The 22,874-nt window shown below is 35.2% G+C and overlaps 1 non-coding gene across 1 annotated transcript; it reads left to right on the top strand.

The window, feature by feature from the left end:
• Positions 1 to 9,163: 9,163 nt before the first annotated feature.
• Positions 9,164 to 9,269, top strand: LOC122232091. Its single transcript, XR_006209446.1, has one exon. It is a non-coding gene; the product is annotated as a U6 spliceosomal RNA (small nuclear RNA).
• Positions 9,270 to 22,874: the final 13,605 nt, after the last annotated feature.

The following is a 22,874-nucleotide window of genomic DNA, read 5'->3' as shown; positions in this document are numbered from 1 at the left end:
ACCCTCCTTTACATCTACGTTCTCTTCTTGACTGCTTCAAATCAAAAGGCAAAGACAGAGTTTCTTTTCATTCATCTCCCACAGTAACATAGAAATTTCTATAACAGAGCAGATGAAGTCTGCCTCCCTGATTGAACCTCAATTCATACACAGGTTTACCACCTAATAAATTTTATTATAAAACTTCTATATTTTAAAAAAATGATTTGCTGGGATATGAGCAGACATTGGAACATAGTAGAAAATTTAGATATGGACTCTTTCATACAGAAATTTAACATGGGTGAAAAGTGGCATCTCAAATTTGTGGCAAAATGATGAATTAAAAATATATGATGTAGAGCTAACCGGATAATTATTTGGGAAAAAAGATAAAATTTGATGCACATGTCACACTGTATACAAAACTAAATCTCAAATAGATCAGGAATCTCAATTCTGAAAAAGGAATTATGCAAATACTAAAAATTAAGAACATACAATCACAAAACAGGTGATTTCTATCATAATATTCCAGGACTAAGAAACACCTTCCTAACTCTGCACTAAAAAATCTAGACTCTATGAAAGACTGCACAAATAAATTCAACTACTTATTGTCTATATGGATGTAATTATAATTCCTCATACATAAAAATGATTAATGTGATTATGACTAATACACACCATATTATAAATATGAAATACATTATTTTCTGTGAAATGTATATGGGCATATATCACGGCCAGAGAAAGAGTGGAAAAATCTGTTACTATTGCTATGATTGCCATTATTATTTGTGGTTAGTAATAACAACACTAATTTTAATAATTCTAATAAATTTTTTAATAAATTCAATAAATTTTAATAAAATTCACATTAGTAGTAGTACCAGTACAGTATTATATTACATTATTGCAGGTTTAAGACAATTTTAGTCTTCAGAGAACTAAGGACTGAGACCGTGAATATGTGCATGAAAAAAAATATGGCTTAAAAATGACTGTGAAATATACGAACACTTCTGGGTTGATATATGACTGCTATCTGATTAGCAGATGTGGCTGGCCTGTCACATAAAATTCAGAAGATTTGAAAGAAACTGTGATAACATTTTGAAAGACACATTGGGTAATTTTTATGAAAAGTAGTTAATTAAAGTCACTCCTAATGGAAAACCCAAAATTTTAAAAACATTATTAAAATTCTCTAGTAATAGCTCAAACCCTAATTAAAACACTTTTATATTTAACTCTATTAACTGTTTAAAAGAAGCCAAGCATTATTTTCCTCTTCTAATTACAAAAGTTTCATATACCCGTAACAAAGCAAGTTAATATGATTTACTGCTCTTTTTTCTAGTCTAATGATAGGCTTACAAATTTTAAATCATTGTATGTTCCTTAACAATCTTTAATGAAGATATGCGGTGCCTGGATGGCTCAGTCGGTTAAGTGTCTGACTTCCACACAGGTCATAGCTTTCACTGTCCGTGGGTTCGAGCCCCGCGTCGGGCTCTGTGCTGACAGCTCAGAGCCTGGAGCCTGCTTTGGGTTCTGTGTCTCCCTCTCTCTCTGATCTTCTTCTGCTCATGCTATGTCTCTCTCAAAAATGAAAAAAACTATTAAAAAAGAAAAAAAAAACAATCTTTAATGAAGATATATTGTTGCTAATCTCACATGGAACTGTCTTCCATATCATAAAACTGCACTAAACATGAATACATGAGGCTCTGTGATTAAAGATGCTTGTACAGCTGCAGTTTGTTTTTCCTAAACAGACTATTATCACCAGAAAAAAAAAGAAGCATCCTTTATTTAATAAAATAATTATAAATTAGGTAAAATTTAGTCATGAGGAGTAAAGAATCAACTTGAATTAAGATCAAAGTCTGGATAAACACATATTCTGCTGCATGGAAATAAAGAACAGAACTGCATTTGTGACCATTTTAATTTTGCTAAAATGTTTTGGATCTTTATGTTTCATATTCCTAAAAAAGGAAAGCACATAATGTACTAGAGTATGCACTATTATTAGTGTTTGCTCTTTGGTGATATAATTTCTACCAAATATCAAACATTTCTGTGGAGAATAGTGTGTTAAACCATTATGAACATCAATATCTTATTTGAATTAAGGAATCAGTGTGACTCTTTCACTAGGTAGAATATGATGGGCAGTGTGGTAGAGGGTAATCTAAATTATTTTCTAGTCATGGGACATGGTTCTGGTGGCAACTAGAATGCCTTTATTACTTCTGAATATTTTGAAACATGACTGAGGTTGAATCTGTTCATTTGCAAAAGTGACATAACGTCATTCTATTACTTAAATATTATGGAGTATGATTAGATACAGATATATGTCAAAAATACGATATAGATCATGGAGTAACTGCCCAATATTTCCTATTACTAGTACAATGTTACTCCTAACGGCTGTTAATTATATATTTAAAATTCCAGATCCTAGGGGCGCCTGGGTGGCTCAGTCATTTAAGTGTCTGACTTTGGCTCAGGTCTGAATTCGAGCCCTGTATCAGGCTCTGTGCTGACAGCTCAGAGCCCGGAACCTGCTTCAGATTCTGTGTTTCCCCCTCTCTTTGTCCCTCCCATGCTCATGTTCTCTCTCTCTCTCTCTCTCTCTCTCTCTGTCTCTCGATAATAAATAAATGTTAAAAAATTGTTAAAAAAAATAAAATTCCAGATCCTAGGTTGCACCTCCACTGAATATGTACTTATGACTCCAATTCTTATTAGAATAAGGTCCCTTATAACCAATTTTAAACACTTAGAAACTGTCTAAGTTAAAGTAACTGTTTCTTTGATGAATTTATTGAAAATGTATATTTATAACTTTTTAAAAATATGTGAGCCAAATCTTAAAAACATCTGCCTCTAGTGTATCTTAGGTTCACGTTGATTTGTTATCAGCATAGAAATCAATCCAGATTGATTGTTCTTTCAGTTCTATTCCAGGAAGCCATATTTATTACCTGTTCACTTAATTTCCAAGTGCTTGTTTGAAATGATCTGGTTAGCCAGGGAGATAGTCCTCCTAGATGTATTCTTTCCTGACTTTTTGAATACTACTTCAGGAAACATGGAAATATATCAGCATTCACTTTTACACTCACTTATTTTGCATCACTACCACCATATGAGCAATGCACTATGTTTCTCCATTTTTCATTGAAAATAAAAACAGAGAGAAGGTCAGAAAATTATCCTATATTGCCCACTAATAGGTAGCGGAGTGGCCTTGCAAGCAGTCAGATTCAAGTGATTACAATGTATATTGCTATACCGTAATACTTTTTCAATCTATGGGCAGATAGAGTTGAGTTGAGAAAAATATTGTAAACATTATTTTTCTCAGTACACACACATGCACACACATGCACGCACACACACGTGTGTGCAAATATACACATCTTTAAACTAAATAGGAAGATACTGTAAACCATCCAGTTAGACAAGCTGTCGACTTGCCATACAATATGGAGCCCATATGACTTTCAGTTTAGCATGGATACACCAGGATTCTGTTTGAATTCCATAACGAATAAGTTAATAAATAGGTTTTATTGCAGGAAGGAGACACTTACATGAACCAAAAGTCAGCAAGAAAGAGAAGGCATGGATGCCTGTAATCTGCCCACCACACTACAGAAAAGCACAGAAGTAGGCAGACTTTTAAGATAAACCCAGATTCCTGGCATGTCTGTGTTCACACCCTGTACAATCCCCTCCACTTCAGTTTGGGTGCAGCCTGTGATTATAATAAAATGTTACGCCAGTGATAAGGTTCTATGTTCTGTGAAAAACATGACAGGATTTTTAGATGCAATTAAGGTCCTCACTTAGTTGATTTTGAATTAATCAAAAGGCAGTCTGGGGTGGACCTGACTTAATTAGGTGAAAGCCTTTTTAAAGAGGCTCTGAAGAAGCAAACAGCATGCTCGTTTAAACTGCCTATGGAGAGGCCCATTCTTTAGGAGTTGAGTCACAAGGAAATGAATTGTGCCAACAACCTGAGAGAGACTAGAAGTGGATTTTTCCATGAGTAAGCCTCCAAGTGAGAATGTAGCCCCGTGGACATCTTGCTAGGAGACTTGGAAGATCTTGAGCAGAAAACACAGCTAAGCAGTGTCTAGTCTTCGGACAAATAAAACTATAACATCACGCATGGATGCTGTTTTAAGACATTAGGTCTCTGAATCTGTGCAGCAGAGAAAACCAATACTACGATGGTGCATTCAGGTGTTTGTTGGGCTAGTAGAGGTTTGAATTTCTGTACTGGGCCCCTTTCCTCTTTGTGTCTCCTTTCAACTGGATAAGCCTTGTCTGTGGGAAGGTCCAGGCTGCTTGGTTGTGGAGAATTGGTGTGCCAGCTATTTATGATACCAACCTGGCAAAGTGAGTTACCCTGTGCCTGGGGACCTTGTGTTATAATTCCACACATTTCCATTTGTTCATATTTAATGTGTCTCATGAGTGATAAGAGTGGTTCAATATAAAAAGTGGTATAGTTAGTGCATTTCTGAATATTTTCAAAGGGTCCTTAAAATATTCTTATTTTACTATCTCTTTTCCAGATGCACATCTCATTCCCCACACAATTTGATTTACTTTTTCTATCCCATATTAAGCAGAAGCTATATGAATGAAGATTTATACATAATTATCTAAAGTAAGAAACAGAAAGCTTTGCTGATTTATGCCTCCAGATGTTTTATGTCAGACGAAAACCATTATATAATGCCTTGCTAAATATAGCACACCCATGTGATTATCATCACTTCTCTTGGAAAATATTTCCTTCAGTGTTAAAAATATAAACAAACCAGAAAACTAAAACATCTGTGAGTCATGATTTCAATGTATAAACCTTAAAGTAGAAATAGTAAGTCACCTATTTCATTTATATAACATAAAAACAACTATAATTTAATTACATACAGTAAATATAATTTACACAAGTTATTTCAACTTACATTATTTTATCATATTTCATGTCTGCGTTTCAAATATTTTTTATTTTAGATTTATAGCTTTTCTTTTCTTCTAATGTTCTCCCCATATATCCTAGATAATTTTTATTGTTTTTTATCATGTCTAATGTGCCTGCGAAAGCATTTTCTTCTGTTGGTTTATTTTAGGAGACATAAAATCTGTATTATACTGTCTTCTAAGTTAAAGGTCTAAAGATTTTTAAGGAAACAGCAATTGTGCAATTATAATTTTAGGGAAATAGAGAAAATTATTACTAAATTGATGAAGATATTTAGTGAGATATTTAGTTAGATATTTAGTTATTTCCCAAAGTCATGTTAACATGAGTTATTCATTACCAGTATTTGCAGAACTGGTAGTTTTTGAGGGCAGTCTTTCAGAATTGTTCTGAATCCAGGAGGAACATTTTTTCTGTTTTTCTCCCTGGTTCTCCCTACTAAAGTAGTGGGCCTCATTTTGCTTTGCTAACATGGAGCTACCAGCCTCTTAATTGCTTGCCACCAAATTGTCCACAATTCTGAGATCATCGAGTATAACCCCCCGCTAAACACTGTGCCCTATAAAGTCAGGGCACTTGGGGAGAGCTTCAGATATCTCTGTGGTTGTGACCTGTCTTTCCTCTGGGAAAAAAAATCTCTGAGTACCTACTCCAGAGTTGGGTGCTGGGACAAGGGTCCTCTACTGTCAGAGTGATGCCCTTGCCCTGTGAGCAATGAGTTGGTCAGGAGCAGTAGTCTCTGTTCAAAGCTTGCTTCTCTAGGTGTGGAAACTCCATTCTACAAGTAAGCTGAAAGGAGGGTGACTGGGGTCTCTGTTTTCTTGGATTTCTATGTCTCCTGTACAGGTTTTATCCTATGAGTGAAGGCTGCATGGAGGGAATCTCTGAAACACAAAGTTGGGAGATTAAAAATACTATCTCCTGCCTCCCCTGGGAGACACTGCAGCCCTAGACTGAAATCTGTGGGAAAAGATCTTGGTTACCTACTTAGAAAGTAGTTTCCATCTTGTTGGTGGGAGTGGGGTGGGGGCATGGCTCAAATGCCATAGTCTCAGTTATATGAGATTAAGTAGATTTTCTTCAATATATGCTTCTTCATTTGTTGTATGCCCTTTGGCCAATTATCAGAGACTTTAAATGATTCCTTTGCCTATTTATTTATTTATTTATTTATTTATTTATGTATTTTTCCAATTTTCACCTGTTACAGTTATTTCACTAGGGCCAGGGTCCACAGAGCTCTCCTAAGGCATAATTCCAGAAGGGATCTATCCCAAAGATATTTTGAAAACATATTTTAAGTAAGCTTCAGGACTGAGGTAAAATAAAGGAGACAGGAGACATACTGTTGCCAGAGGAAAGAGCCTAAGAAAAGTTTCAAATGAGATTGAAAATACAGGACACATTTAAGGAATAACAAATTGTCCACCTTTGTAGAAATGTTAGAAATGTAGAAGAGTATTGAAAGAAGAGAAGGGGAAGACTGTTGGGATCACAGTTTCTGATGATGAATGTAGAAGGAGGTATATCTAATTTTGTAGACAATGTAGTGGGATCAATCACTTCAGTATAGTAGGTTAATATTTTTCTGGGCAAGATATTGATAGCTCCCTTAAAAAATAGAAGAATGGATAAGCACTTTATTATAATTAAATATTAAAATATATACACATATATATTAATATATGCTTCTGAATTCTATGAATACACAATTGCTACAAGAAATCACCTTCTTAAAATTAGGTTGAGAATTTCAGTGTTATTTAAACCTTGACAAGAAGAGGGTTATAAAATTAAATCTCAAAGACAGCTCATTTTCATGATGTGGATTACATTTACTAATGAACAATATTCTTTAAAATTGCTTTTCTCATTCACAGGTCTCATTCAACACATGGGTGTCGTGCATGGTGGTGGAGTCACTGGAGAGAAGCACCACTCGGGGTACTCACTCAATATAGGAGTAGAAAAGCCCACTTCTTGGGATGCCTGGGTGGTTCAATCGGTGAAGCATCAGACTCCAAATTTCATTTTTTTAATATGAAATTTATTGTCAAATTGGTTTCCATAAAACACCCAGTGCTCATCCCAACAGGTGCCCTCCTCAATACCTACCACCCATCCTCCCCTCCATCCCACCCCCCATCAACCCTCAGTTTATTCTCAGTTTTTTAAGAGTCTCTTATGGTTTGGCTCCCTCCCTTTCTAACTTTTTTTTCCCCCTTCCCCTCCTCCATGGTCTTCTGGTAAGTTTCTCAGGATCCACATAAGGGCAAAAACATATGGTATCTGTCTATGTATGACTTATTTCACTTAGCATAACACTCTCCAGTTCCAACCATGTTGCTACAAAAGGCCAGGTTTCATTCTTTCTCATTGCCAAGTAGTATTCCATTGTATATATAAACCACAACTTCTTTATCCATTCGTCAACTGATGGACATTTAGACTCTTTCCATAATTTGGCTATTGTTGAAAGTGCTGCTATAAACATTGGGGTACAAGTGCCCCTATGCATCAGTACTCCTGTATTCCTTGGGTAAATTCCTAGCAGTGTTATTGCTGGGTCATAGGGTAGATCTATTTTTAATTTTTTGAGGAACCTCCACACTGTTTTCCAGAGCGGCCACACCGGTTTGCATTTCCACCAACAGTGCAAGAGGGTTCCCGTTTCTCCACATTCTCTCCAGCATCTATAGTCTCCTGATTTGTTCATTTTAGCTTCTCCAACTAGCATGAGGTGATATCTCAATGCGGTTTTGATTTGTATTTCCCTGCTGAGGAGTGATGTTGAGCATCTTTTCATGTGCCTGTTGGCCATCTGGATGTCTTCTTTAGAGAAGTGTCTCTTCATGTCTTCTGCCCATTTCTTCACTTGATTATTTGTTTTTTGGGTGTGGAGTTTGGTGAGTTCTTTATAGATTTTGAATGCAGACTCCTAATTTCAGATCAGGTCATGATCTCACGGTTTGTGAGATCAAGCCAAGTCCCGTGTTGGGCTCTGTGCTGATAGCATGGATACTGCTTGGGGTTCTCTCTCCCTCCCTCTTTCTCTGCTCCTCCCCTGCTTTGACACTATTTCCTTCACTCAAAATAAATAAATAAATAAGCAAACAAACATAAAAAAGAAAAGCCCACTTCTCCTTTTATCAATCTATTCAACTCAGTGTTTTCCATTCTCATTAGAGAAGCCTGTAATGAATAAAAATCCAAATAGGACTATAAGAGTGGATGTCTTCCCTATGCCATAGCCTCTGAGTCTGCGGTATTAAATGAGGAGCTTCAGAGGATACATGTCCAGTATTCAGAAAATAAAGGAATAAAACATTCTCATGAATGACTTTTTTCCAGAGAAAAAAATATTATTAACCATTGATATACCTAAATATATGCAACACACAGTTAAATTTTAACACTATGGTTGAGAGTGATGCACCTGTTCTCAGAAATAATTATTTAATATTTTCCCACCCTTTTGACATGACCTTCTTGTGTGAGTAGTGATGACATTTCCCCTGACAAAGATTTAATGACTTCATATGGGAACATAAGAAAAAAAGGACAAATAAAATGCCAGACTGTTTGCTGTGCTGTCACTGTTTTCTTTCCTTAATGTGGTTGCTGACAGCCAAAATTGAAAACAATCTGAGTTTCCTTGGCACCTCATGCTCACTAGATACTGCATGTCAGAGGCAGAGATCTTGTGACAGGTGAGGAGATCATGTCAAGGAAAATAGAAGCATACAAAAAACATTGGAGGCCAAAACCACTTGTTCATTGCCAGGAAAACTGAGAAAACATGCCCAGGATTATTCCTTTCCCCTCCGAGATGCAACATGCTCTAAGAATCTCTCCAAACAGCTGCTACATCACGTAGGAGGAAAGAACTTTCAAAGCATGAGAGGATTTGTATTTCTAATATAAGGAAGTGCTGAGGAGTTACTTCAATGTAAATTGACTGCAAAAAAAAAAGAAATAGCCATAGGGAGATCGTTGCAACAAGAGTGATTCTAGATATGTGTTAGCCAGAAGGACACCTTGATAGAACAAGAATGAATCTAGATGTATGAAGATGTGTGACTAGGTGTATGATCTTTCATTGTTGTTTACTTGGACTGCACATTATAATGCATAATTTAAATAATGCTTATTTAAAAACCAATTACAGTGCTCACTTTGGTAGCACATATACTAAAATTGGAATGATATACACAAGATTAGCAGGATCCCTTGTGAGGATGACACCCAAATTTGTGAAGCGTTCCATATTTTTAGAGCATAATGCTAAGCAGAGTTAGTCAGAGAAGGACAAATGCCATATGATTTCACTCAGATGTAGAATTTAGGAAGCACAACAAATGAGCAAAGGGCAGGGGCATGGGGAAAGAGAAAGAGACAGACAAACCAAGAAACAGACTTTTAACTATTGAGAACAAACCGATGACTACCAGAGGGGATGGGGGGAAGGGTGAAATAAGTGATGAGGATTAAAGAGCACACTTATCATGATGAGCTCTGAGTAATACATAGAATTGTTGAGTCACTGTATTGTATATCTGAAAATAATATAACACTGTATGTTAACTATACTGAAATTTGAATAAAAAGAAGGTTAGTGGGATCTGATTATTTGCCTGCAAACTGGGGAGATGGAAAGTCTCGGTAGGGACACAGGAAAACTTGTCCACTAACATATTTTGTGAGGCCTAGACTGATAGGAGGTCGATTCAGATATAAACATACCTTCAAACAAAGTGATAAAACGAAGATAGAAAAGGGCAGAATTTGAAGAATGTAACATAAGTTACAATGAAAAGAATTCCACCATGTGCCTGAATTTACTTAGGATAAAAGATGCAATTGTTTTGGGTTTGTTTGTTTGTTTGTTTGTATTTTGTGTTTTCGTTTTTTTCTTGGTTAGGGAAAATAAGAACTAACTTACTGGAGATCACTGACACCTGTGGAATTATAAATATTCTTCAATACCCAGATATGTTTATCTACATTGTCCACTGTATTTCTGCTGATTTATACCATGCATAATCTATAGTGACTATATATGTGCATCTATAATGTGCATAATCTATATGTACAGTATATGTATGCATCTATGCAAGATATATGCATGGGTAATTTTAAGTAAAGAGTTTTTTAAGTTTATTTATTTTGAGAGAGAGAGAGAGACAGAGAACACAATTGGGGAGGGGCAGAGAGAGGGAGAGAAAGAATCCCAGGCAGGTCCACACTGTCAGCACAGAGTCTGATGTGGTGCTTGAATTCACAAACCATGAGATCAAGACATGAGCCAAAGTCGGACACTTAACTTACTGAGCCACCCAGGTGTCCCTTAAGAAAATATATTTTTGTAGGGCTGTAAGAAATTTTATTTTTTTAATAGGACATAATCAAATAGGGTTTGAAGATCAAAGTTGCACAGATTATTTAGTAAATATATAAGGATAGTAATACTTTTAAAATTTTTCGATAGCTACAAATGACTTCCAGTGTTCTTCACATGAAAATGGTAATTTAGAACATTATAGTTAAACAAACCTCCCCCGACTCTTTCCTGAAGCTCTGGAGATACAGTTCTTTCCTTGGTGTGTGGGAAGTTGCACAGTGTTGCCCAAATAAACTCCGGGAGACTTTCTTTTCAATTTAGTAATTTTATTTCTTGCATCCTGGAATTTTTGTCTTTATTTGGAAAAGAAAAGGCAATCCAACATATTTTTAACTGTATCTGTTATAATATAGCCACTTTTACTTTGTTTTAATTAATATTTTTATGATATGTCTTTTTTCATGTGTTTGCTTTCAAGCTGACTATATCATTATCTTTGAAGTGAGTTTCTTGTAGATAGCATATGGTTGGGTTATGATTTCTAATCCCTTTTGTCAATTTCTGTCTTTTAATTGTTCTATGTAGACCATCTGCATTTAATGATTTGTTAATGCTTTTGTCTGCCATTTTATTTTTCTATTTTCTGTTTGTTCATTTTACATATATATTTTTTTCTGTTTTTATGTCCCTGCCTTCTTTTAAGCTACCCATACATTTGGGGATTCCATTTTTACTTATCTATAGTGATTTTTGTGGCTGTTCTAGGTATTACATTATACACATAACTTATCTGTTGGTGTCATCATTTTAACAGTGTGAGTAAAGTATAGAAATATTATCTCACTTTGCATCCTTTTGCTCATCTTCCTATGTTTAGAATATAATTATTTTAATATTTCTTCTACATATATCAGAACTATATCACACAGCGTTACAATTTTACTTCAACATCCAACATAATTTAGAACCTCAACAAAAGAGAATTATATTGTATTTACCCATATTTTTGCTTACTATGTTCTTTCTTCAATTTTTACATTCCAATGTACCTTTTCTTTAAAAAAAAAAAGATCATTTTATTTCTTTTTACAGAACTTCTTCCTTAGGTCATTCTTTCAGGATAGATAAACTGGTGACAAACCCTTCATCCATAGATATATTGATTTCCCCTTCATTTCTAGATTACATTTTTACTGAATATAAGATTCTGAGTGAATAGTACGTATTCTTCAGCTCTGAAAAAAAGTTTTTATCCTATTCTTCTTGACTTTCTTGATTTTTGATGAGAAATCTGCTGTCATTCAAAAATTTTTTTTTCTTGTAGGTAAGGTGTCATTTTTCTCTTTTTGCTTTCCAGATTACTTCCTGTTTGCCTTTAGATTTCAAGATTTGACTAAGATATGTTTTGATGTTTAGCTTTGTGAATCTGTAGGTTTTTAGCATTTCCAAATTGGAATACATGATTTCTTTGAGTACTTTTAAAATGTGTCCTGTTTCACCTTTTGTCCTGGGACTCCAATAACATGAATATTAGGTCTTTCATTCTATTCTCATAGGTTTCTAAGGCTTTATTCATTTATTTTCCTTCTTTTCTCACCCCATTGTTCATATTGGGTAAGTTCTCTTGGTTTATTTATTCATTCATCCAGTCTTTCTTCTGGTCCTTCCAATATCCTGTTTATTCCATTTATGAAGGTTTTAAAATTTTTATTATTAATATTATTTTGGTAATTGTATTTTTCAGTTGGAAATTTGTTGTTGGTACTTCTTTACACCCTACATTTCTTTTCTGATTTTTTTCTGATTTTTGCTTTTTCATGTGTGTGCACAATTCTCAATGAAGCATTTCACTATGACTGCTTTAATTCTAATATCTCTGTCATCTCAGGTTTTGCATCCATTCATTCTCGTTTTCACTTGGTTTGAGATCTCGGTATGACAAGTGGCATACAGAGGCACCTCATTATTGTCGAAGGGATGTAATAAGTCCAGGCTACTTTTGTGCTTTCCCATGACACTGTGAAAGAGTAGGGCCATTCATAGTCAGTGAAGATCATCATCCTGACTCCTTTTTTCTTTAAGTTTTTTTTTTAATTTTTGTAATATTTCTCTATTTTTGCGAGAGAGAGAGAGAGAGAGACAGAGCATGAGTGGGAGAGGGTCAGAGAGAGAGAGGGAGACACAGAATCTGAAGCAGGCTTCAGGCTCTGAGTTGTCTGCACAGAGCCTGATGCAGGGCTTGACTCAAAAGCTGTGAGATCATGACCTGAACTGAAGTCGGACACTCAACCAACTGAGCCACTCAAGCGCCCCTTCTTTTTTTTAAGTTTTTATTTAAATTCCAGTTAGTTAACATATAATGTAATAGTGGTTTCAGTAGTAGAATGTTCTGATTCATCACTTACATACAGCACCCAGTGCTCATCACAAGTGCCCTCCTTAGTAACCATCACCCACTTAGCTCATTCTCACACCAACCTCCCTCCATCAACTGTCATCTTTTTCTCTATAGTTAACAGTCTGTTTGATGGTTTACCTTTTTCCCCCATGTTCATCTCTTTTGTTTTTGGAATTCCACATATGAGTGAAATCATATGGTATTTGTCTTTCGCTGACTGACTGACTCCAAGTAGCATTATACTCTTGTTCCATCCACATCATTGCAAATGGCTGAGTCATATTCATGTCTATATATACATGTCTCTATATACATGTCTATATATACATACACATACCACTTCTTTATGAATTCATTGGTCTATGGACATTTGGGCTCTTTCCATAATTAGGCTATTGTTAATAATGCTGCCATAAACATTGGGGTGAAATTAACAACACAGGAAACAAGTGTTGGTGAGGATGCAGGAAAAGGGGAACCCCCTTACACTGTTGGTGGGAATGCAAACTGGTGCAGCCACTGTGGAAAACAGTATGGAGATTCCTCCAAAAGTTAAAAACAGAACTACCCTATGTTCCAGCAGTGCACTACTAGGTATTTACCCAAAGGATACAAAAATACTGATTCAAAGAGACACATGCACCCAACCGTCCTGACTCCCGCTGGGCCTTCTCGACACCAATATGACAGGAGTGTTGGAGTACCTTGTTACAGTTTCAGAAGAGGGGATTCTGAGGCTCCTCACTTGGCATTTTCTGTCATAGGTAGGAGTTGGACCATACATCTTTCTATGGCATTTGACTGGAAGAGAGCATGTCTTGCCTAAGTGTTTTCTGTCTTGTTAAGCTTCTTTTTCCCTGGTCCTTTGACTAGAGAGAGCCAGTTCTTGTTGAGGCTTTTTTTTCCATTTTCTTTCCTTTTTTTCTCTTTGTCTGCATCCATTGGTGTCGTTGGGTGGCTGACTCCTTCATATCCAAGCCTGAGATAAATGAGGCAAAAAGAAAACAAGGAGTTCACCACTGTGTTATACTTTGGGTCTAAGCTTCCTGGTGACTTCCTTCCATCTTATAAAGTTGTCTTTTATTTCTTTTTTTATATATACAATTTCCAGGGGTTGTAGTTGTATTTAGCAAACATACTAAGGAATAGCTTGTCTACTCTACTTTTGTGGAGGCAAAATTCTCTGAGTTAGGTGGTGGACACAACATTCAGGACATCACATTCTGTGTTAAAGCATTTGGTTTTTATTATGAGTGAAATTAGACATATCCAGAAATATTCCCATGACATAATATTGAGTAATGTGGTATATGGTGGAACCACTTACTGAAATGAACTTGAAGGAACATTAAGTATGTAGGAGAATCAAGTGTTTATTATTGGATATGTATTATATACCTATGATTCCCTTATAGGTCTGATGTTCAGAGAGAAGTTTATCTGGATTTAAAATATTTCATTATGTCAGCATATGGGCTCCACTGAAAACATGGGAAAGGAAAATTTAAAACATGAAAAATACATTAGAGGCAGATCGTCGAGATAGGAAAACAGTGGGCCCAGAAAATTGCCTTGGCAAAAGTCAAAATCGAGACAATAGGCAGTATGGGGAGAACCAATCAAAGACACAAATTAAAATCAATGAAATTGTGGATGGGGAGTGGACATTGTCGAAGTCTAGAAGTCAAAAGAAGAGAGTGAGTTCTGTTACAATGAATGACAAATAGAGGTTAATGATATGAATATTGAAAATATGGTCACTGGATTTGGCAGCATATAAATCACTATTTATTTTGGAAAGAAATTATTCTGTTTGATTATCTTGAGTGGATGCAATGAGGGGTTACTCAGAGAGTGAAAGACAAATGATGAAGTGCGTGCATCCTATGGAGACAACTCTCCAACTTATCATGTGAGAAGGGGAGTACACAATGAGATAATAGCTAGAATGAGGACAGGTGGGTTTTTAAGGCATTCTGGTTTGTTTTAAAAATAGTTGAATGTGTGCTTGTTAATGAAAATGATACAGCATAAAAGGAGAGGCTAAAATGCACAAGAGAATGTATTAATTGGAGGTGCTAAATACGTGACAAAGTAGAAGTCAATCTTGTACTTATAGCTTTTTGTATATTTTAAGCTTATAATATATATCTTGGCTCTTTCTTGCTTAAGTAATTCTATGTAAAAAGAGATCAAAAATATTAGGTAGTTTCCTTATTTAAATGTTCAAACATAGTTACATTTTTATATGTTTGGAACAAATACAAGTAAGTAGCAAAATATCTAAATGCAGATTTTTAAAAAAAATTGTTACTTGTTGAAGATTATTGCAGCATCTGATTGATGGTTCATAAAGAGTATCAATAGAAAAATATATACAACATGGTACTTTGAACTATAAATCATATTTAATGGTTCCCCAATATTAGTTTATAAGTCTTTGTGTGCATGAAACAATTTCTTCTTACTTGGAGAAGTGGTGATATGTACTCAGATTAAAAAAAAAATTCTGGCTTCAATTTAGAAAGTTTGTTGTTTTAAGATCTTGCTTGACCACCTACAACATGTGTTTGTAAATCCCTGTTTGCAGCTTTGTGTTTTTCATGAGACTTTCTATTCCAGTAAGAACAGCTGGTGAAATTAAGGTTACTGTCCTAAATTTCATTTAGAAGCCATTGGTGTAAAGCTATTTTCAGGATCATTTACTTGGCTCTCAAATACACTCCTTTTAGTTGTTAGAAATGTAATCTCACGTTGCTAATGTTCAAATCACGGATAGATACTACCATGTTCTGAAAATGAGTTTATATCAGATGGGTTAAATGCATATAGCACATTTAAAAAAAAATCATTTGGACATCATTTAAAAAATTATCATTTTAAAAGTATAATTTTGGACTTCAAGAACTTTGGTGGTATTATCTGTTAAACTATAGGTCTTTTAAAATTTGAAATAATTATTTGTTGATTTATTCACTTTTGTTTGCAGTGTGTGTGTGGGAGGGTGTTATTTCATTTTTGTTTCAAGAAAGAACTTTATTGAGATTTATAAAAGACTTCAGACTTCAAAAAACACTAGGGTCATCAGGACTAGCCCATCAGCTTACAAATAAACTCATCAGAGTTACAATAATCAGAGAACATAAATAATATGTGTCAAGCAGTATTACTACAGTGACCCATGATTTAAATCCTTGATATTTCCCTTTTTCAGTGGAGTGCTACTCCTTTTACTGTTTTCTAATATGACTATACTGAACAGTTGTATATTTTTATAGAAGGGACTACAAGAAAAAAAGAACAGTTTTCCGGTTCTAAAATTAAATGCCACGTGCTGGTGTTTTAAGGGTTTAATAGCTAATACTTCCCTCCTTTTTTCTCCTTACCCAGTTTGAAATCAAATGGCAAATAGGAAGAACAGTTGGAAATGAAAATAACACTTTATGATAATAAAATATTTGGAAAATGTGGCTTAGGTCTATGGATAAATTCACGTTAAAATTATGTGTCTAGGCATTGACTAACCCACAGTGGAATTGCAACGTCAGCTTGGGATTGCAGAATTGTTTGCAAAGCAAAGATCCCAAAGAGAATCAGAAGGGTCTGAACATTAATTCTCTGTCTACCTTACCAAATTCATGCACTAGATAATTTATCTCTTCCCCACTGGAAGTGAGTGAAGACACATGACAATGTCCAGGATAATACTGCAGTGGAAGCTCCTCTCCATGCAAAAGTGAGGAGCAGAGAAGAAATGTCCCAGACAAACATACCGGAGAGTGTGAAAAAGATCGTGTTTTTAACTGAGCTTTCTTAAATCCCAACAATACTGAATCAGGCATGACTGTAACTATGATATGAACATATTGGAAATACAACTTCTCTACCTCTATATTCTGAAAAACTGTTACGCTAGAAAATTGAAAGTAAAGAAAAATAACCATATCACACACACAACACACATACACACACACACACACACACACACACACAAATCGCATCTCCCATCACCAAACATGGGATTTATTTCAGACATGATGGTATTAGGCCATAGATAAAAATCTCACAATATCAACGAAGAATTCGTTAAGTAATAGCAATTAAGAACTTTTCAAAAGAAAAATTATCGCTAAATAACTAATATTGTTATTTTAAGTTGAAAAACATTCCAAAAAAATATATCATGGACTGATTCTAAAATACATTACAAAATAAAGTTTGAAATAAAATACTTTATTATCTAAATAATATAAAGCCCCAAATTTCTTTTAATCACTGACCAGTTCATTAGTCAATGATTAATTATCAAACTTTCAAAATAACCTGTAGCTTTATAAGAATAATTGAAGAATCTGTTACCAAAATTCAGTGTGTTTTCTGGCTTCTAGATCTTTTAGTTTATATAGCCATTACCAAGGGGAACCATGACTCAACTCAGGCATTTTATATGTCCACAGACTGTTCTTTCTCTTGATATAATTTCATAGCTCTCCAAAGATGTTTTTGGAATTATACTCTTGAATACTTGTTCTTGTAAAAGTAATATATTATGGACTAAATGTTTGTGTCCCCTGCCACATTCATATGTTAAAACCCTATCTTCCAATGCAATGGTATTAGGAGGTGGGGCCTTCAGATGTAATCAAGATAGATAAGGTCTTGAGAAAAGAACCATCATGAGTGGGATCAGCGCCTTTATAAGAGATCTTGCCTGCATCACGTGATGACACAGCAAGAAGTCTGTAGTCTGCAACTATGAAGAGGGCTCTCCCTGGAACCTGACCATGCTGACACTGTAATTTGGACCTCCAGACTCTAGAACTGTAAGAAATAGATTTCTGCTGTTTATAAGCTGCCTTTTGTACTTTGTTATAATAGCTCATACTGAGATATAATGACAAAAGTTTCAATAATAAAATACTGAATTATATGGGCTTCTGTTATATAATCCTACAAATCATTTGAATTCTATTTTTAAAAATTATGTTATTATCAACTTATCTTCCACTTCCTGCATTCAATGAATCACAAAATCTACTAATATTTAACATATTTTCTCCTTCTATTACTCACAGCCAAGCTCTTGGTCCAGGCCCTTATCATCTGGGTTCATCCAATATGGCCTAACAGAACTTCCCACCTGTGTTGTTTCTACTCCTCTATCTATAGACTTTTGCCACTATAATATTTCTAAAAGTTTACTGTGATTAAGTCATGTTCATACTTGAAAGTCTCCAAAGATTTTAATTTGAACAGTAGCCACTAGCAACAATCAAATTGATTCAAATGATTCACTACGGCTAATGCATATACTCTTCTGGGGAATGTAATGTTAGAAACTACCCTTACATGTTCATTCAAGTGAATGCCACCTGCATTAAAATTGTTTGGATTATAAACTGGAGACGACAGCCAGTCATAATGAAGTTGATATAGGAACTTTAAGCAAATCCCACTATCTCCTAAAAATGCCAAGATGACAGAAAACACACACACACACACACACACACACACTAAATTAGATCATAAACTAAGATAAGAAAATGAGAGAAAACTTTAGTATCTTTTGCATATATTAAACAGAAATAATAGAGATCAAAGCAATACAAAATAAAGAAAGTAAAATTTATTTGCTCTAGTGCTATAATAAAATTACAACTCAAAAAGCACACAGCAGGGTAAACTGAGAAAGACTTGTCATAGCTTCTCTACTCAATCTCTCAGAGACTGAGTCCAAATCAGAAAATTAGACCCCAGTCCCTCCCAAAACATTCCAAGAAAACAGTAAAGGAAATATCAAGCCAGTTATGTTACCTGTGCTTTCTACCTTGGAAGATGGAGTCTCCATTAAAAAAAATAGAAGTACTAATGAGAAAAAAAAAGAGGCACAAACTTTTCAGCAGAGCATACTGTAGACTTTTGTTCATGATCTCCATGAGTTCAAATCGTTTGATAACAATCTAGCGAGAGTCTGAGAAGCCATTATCTTTTTATGTGAGGAAGTACACTGGGTAAATGAGTCTGTAAAGTAAGAGTGTGAATGGAAGTTTTAGACATCAATCCTCTGTCTGGTTCAATAGAGATAGTTAAATACAAAACCATACACAGTGTCAGGGCAGGGCAATCCATTCAGACAAATCATTAGACAACTTTAAAATTGGACTAATATTGAATATTCAAAGATGTTAGTTAAGGAGACAAATCAAACATGAGACATAGGCTTGTTGAATCCAACTCAATTCAAACAAAATAAAGGCAAATAAAGAAAGACAGTCACACGAAGGCAAACAAAAAATAACATACATCTAAAAAGATTTATTGACCAGTGTGTAAGAAAATTCCACAGATCTTTAACTTCAACCATAGAATGAGAGAACAATTGGTCCCCATGAAACAAGAATATATAGCCCTAACAACAATCTTCAGGTAACAAAATCGGATAATAGAAACAGAGAACAAAGTTTAAAATAAAAAATAAAGGAAATGGATAAGATGTGGCACGTTTGCAAGAGAACTAAATTTATGCTCTGTAACATGGATGCTGCAAAAGAGACAGCAGATTTGATTAATCTTTGGAAAAGGCAAAAGAATAAAAAATATTAGATGTGAGATATTAATACAGATGGCAGATAATAAAGAACCAATAAATCCAAAACTAGTTTTCTTGAAAAAGAGTAGAACACGTAGAACAAAAGCAATAATCACATAAGGGAGAAAACTTCTGAGAGGGAGAACATTTCTGAGAGGAGAGAAGACCAATGTATTCATAGGTGGGAAGCCACTGTCATATTCACAGCAAAATATATTTTTTTTCTAAATTGGGCTTGTGGTGTTTCAAGAAAAGGTATTAGGAACTAAGAATACTATATATACTTAGTAATCAAAGTTTTCCTGAGAGATTTACCTGTTTCCTTTATTGGTATCTGCATGCTTTCCACAGTCAAAAACTCCAACAGAGAATGTTCAAAAGTGAATTATACTATGTGTAGGATTCATGGAAGACTTGTAAATTACTGAGGCATACGGCAATAAAAGAAAAAATTGTTAATTTCAGATTTGTTCATTATATTGCAATCATTGTATTAGGATATATATTAAAATCACTCAAATTAAATTAAAATCAGAATATATTTTGTAGTTAAAGTAAGTATATATATTATTTTCCTCTCTGATTTTTGGATACATTAAGATAATTTATTTTTTTCTATTATTCCAGGTAAAACTATATGTGACTTACTGAGTCACATAGAATTCAAATCTCTGTTATTGCCATCTTTCAGTTCTTAATTTTGAACAAGGACTTATATATGCATTGTGCACCGTGCCTTGTAAATTGTGTGGTCAGTGCTGGTGCCATAGTTAGGTCTTATCTAATTATGTTTATTTTACTTCCCTTTCTTCTTCCCTCTCTCTATACTTTCTTCCCTTCCTTTCTTTAATATGATTATCATAGTCACTCGGGGTAGAGAATATTTCAAACTGGAAAACCGTAGCAAAAAATAAAATAAACACCCCTGTAATTCCAACTCTGGAAGTGTTAACTGACCATGTACTCTAATGAAAGGAAGCACACAGAACTTGCCCAAGTAAGTAGAAGGGTATTAAAGTGGATTTAATAAGAGATTCTAGTATAAGAATTTCTCCAAAAACTGTTGTCAAAATGTTGGGTAAATCTCTCACCTTCACTATAATGCACAGAAGCTCTCTCACCTCAAACCCAGGGATGGTGTTAAGAGATAAGTGGTTAGTTTGACTGTGCCACTTAGAAGACACAGATGTGGGTGTCTGAGCCTTATCTGAATGACAAAAGGTGAGAGACTGGATTGAGCAGCCTTGGAGCCACAAGCAGAGGGAGCTGCAGAGAAGAACATGCACTGTGGCTAAGATTATGGGTTTTTCTGTGTCCTTCGTGATTCTGTAAAAGAATCCTATCCCCTGATAGTTTTCTTAGCAGTGGTATTGAACAAGGCACATCAGCCTGGAAAGGAATCAGAAGATACAAGAGGAAGGATTGGGTGGCTTGGAGGGAAAAGACCACCTCACCAAGGCCGGGGAGCTCAGGGGAGAGAGGTCTGTGAGGAATCCACAGATTTGTTCAGCTCTTTAGCAGATACAGTAAAACGATGGATTGTGGAGTAACTTGTTCTGGGAGTGTTCTGCAAGACCAGGAAACATTTCTAATATATTTTAACTTGATAAAGGAGTGATGTCTTGCAACATGAGTAGTACGTGATGCCAAACGTAACGTGATCACAAGTGAGCCAAGGGTTCTTCTATCTCTCTCTTTCTGTCTCTCTCCCTTGTTGCAGGAAAGTGGGTGATTGTTTCCCATGCTCAGATGCTTGGTTTCAGGCTGCAGTGTTTGGCAGAAATCAGTGATTTTTTAGAATGTTGGAAGATGCCCACCACTGGCACTAGTTTTTGTTTTTGTTTTTGTTTTTGTTTTTGTTTTTGTTACTTCAAAGCACCTATGGACAGTTCTTTGCTTTTCCATACAAGAGTAAGCTTAGGAAGTCTTTGCTTCATTCTAGGTAAGGCTGCTTGCGGATATAGACCCTTTTCTCTCTGCCTTATTGTCGGTTCCATTCAATACAGTATATGACACGAGTTTATTAATAATGTACTGTAATTAACAGTGGTGTGAGTGTATACAATGGCCCCCATGCAGAAAAAGGTTGAAAAGAAACGCAGTAAGAAGAAGGAGATATTACAGTGGAAGTTAAGAATGAAATAATTGAAAAGTATGAGCGAGGTATGTGAGTGGCCAAAACTGCAAGACTTTATAAGAAGTCTGCTTCTACATTTTGTCTGCAGAGGAGGAGGAGAAAAGGCAGAAGAATTCCTCACTTCAAATGAGATTAGGGACATGTGCAAAATATGGGAAACAGTACAAAATTTTGTAGAAAATCACCACCCGAATAAAGCTGCAGCAGTTTGCACAATGAATCTGTTTAAAGATGACGCAAGGCCACATTTCTATGAAATCCTCAAAAGGAGGTAAGTGTCATTGGATAGGTTCTTTGTTAAGGTTGCATGAAAAGAAAAAGGTTCCCTTGAGCCAATAGTAGTGATTTTGTGATAGTGAAAATCATCCTACACCATAACCTTCCTCTCTCTCTTATCTTCCTTACACCAGCCATGAAGGTTTTCAAAGGTAAGTGCAGGTTACTTTGTTCATTTTCCTTTATATTTTCTTTATTATTTTGTGTTCAATTAGAGTATTGAAATCATTTTATATGAATATTTTTGGGTGGCGGAACGAATCATCTGAGTTTCCATTATTTCTTATGGGGAAATTTGCTTTGATATACAAGTGCTTTGGATTATAAGCATGTTTCTGGAACAAATTATGCTCACAAACCTAGGTTTTATTGGATTTGAATATCTCTCCCAATGTCTCTCTGTTCTTCAAACTTTTGGTAAGCCTATAGTGCTCAGCCATACTATGTTTTCTTACTTATGTTTTTCTGTAATCCTGCTTTTTTCATATTTTTTGCTTTTTTTTTTTTTCTTATGAGTTTAAGAGAGAAGGAACCCTTTGATCTCCTAGTCTCTGGCTTCAACCTCTTATTCTTGTCTCAGGTGAAATAGTCCAGGACCCAGGACGATCCTATTTGGTGCATATGTAGAATGGGGAATGATTTAATATTTGAATTTCTGGTACAAGAAGGGGAAAGAGGAAACAAAAAGACCAGGCATAAACGGGCTTTAAGTGTATTGTTTTGATTGTACTAAAGCCATACTATTTTAAAAAAGTCTCCTGAGGCATACAATTTAAGGACAAGGCCATGCATTCTAGACCACATGCATGGTTATGTTTTCGAGACAGCAGAGTCATTGCTCATCTCCCCACCAAACTACTCGGGTGATGGTGACTATCACGATACGTGTAAATTCAGTGGTTCCATGCTGACTTACCCCCACACCCCAGAAATATCCTACTTTATATCTTGCAGTCTATTTCTCAAAATTTCTGTTCTCATCATTCTCTTCATCGCCATATCCTCTCTATTGGCTTCACTCTTCTGATGCTGATGTCTGACTTCTGACCTCTCTTCTGGTACTCGAAGGTTCTACATTTTTTTTTTAATTTTTATGTTTATTTATATATGAGAGAGAGAGAGAGAGAGAGAGAGAGA

The sequence above is a fragment of the Panthera tigris genome, chromosome A1 (assembly GCF_018350195.1).
Source record: "Panthera tigris isolate Pti1 chromosome A1, P.tigris_Pti1_mat1.1, whole genome shotgun sequence".
Taxonomy (NCBI): Eukaryota; Metazoa; Chordata; class Mammalia; order Carnivora; family Felidae; genus Panthera; species Panthera tigris.
Note: the sequence above shows the minus strand (reverse complement) of the source record. Positions and strands in the feature narration are given on the sequence as shown.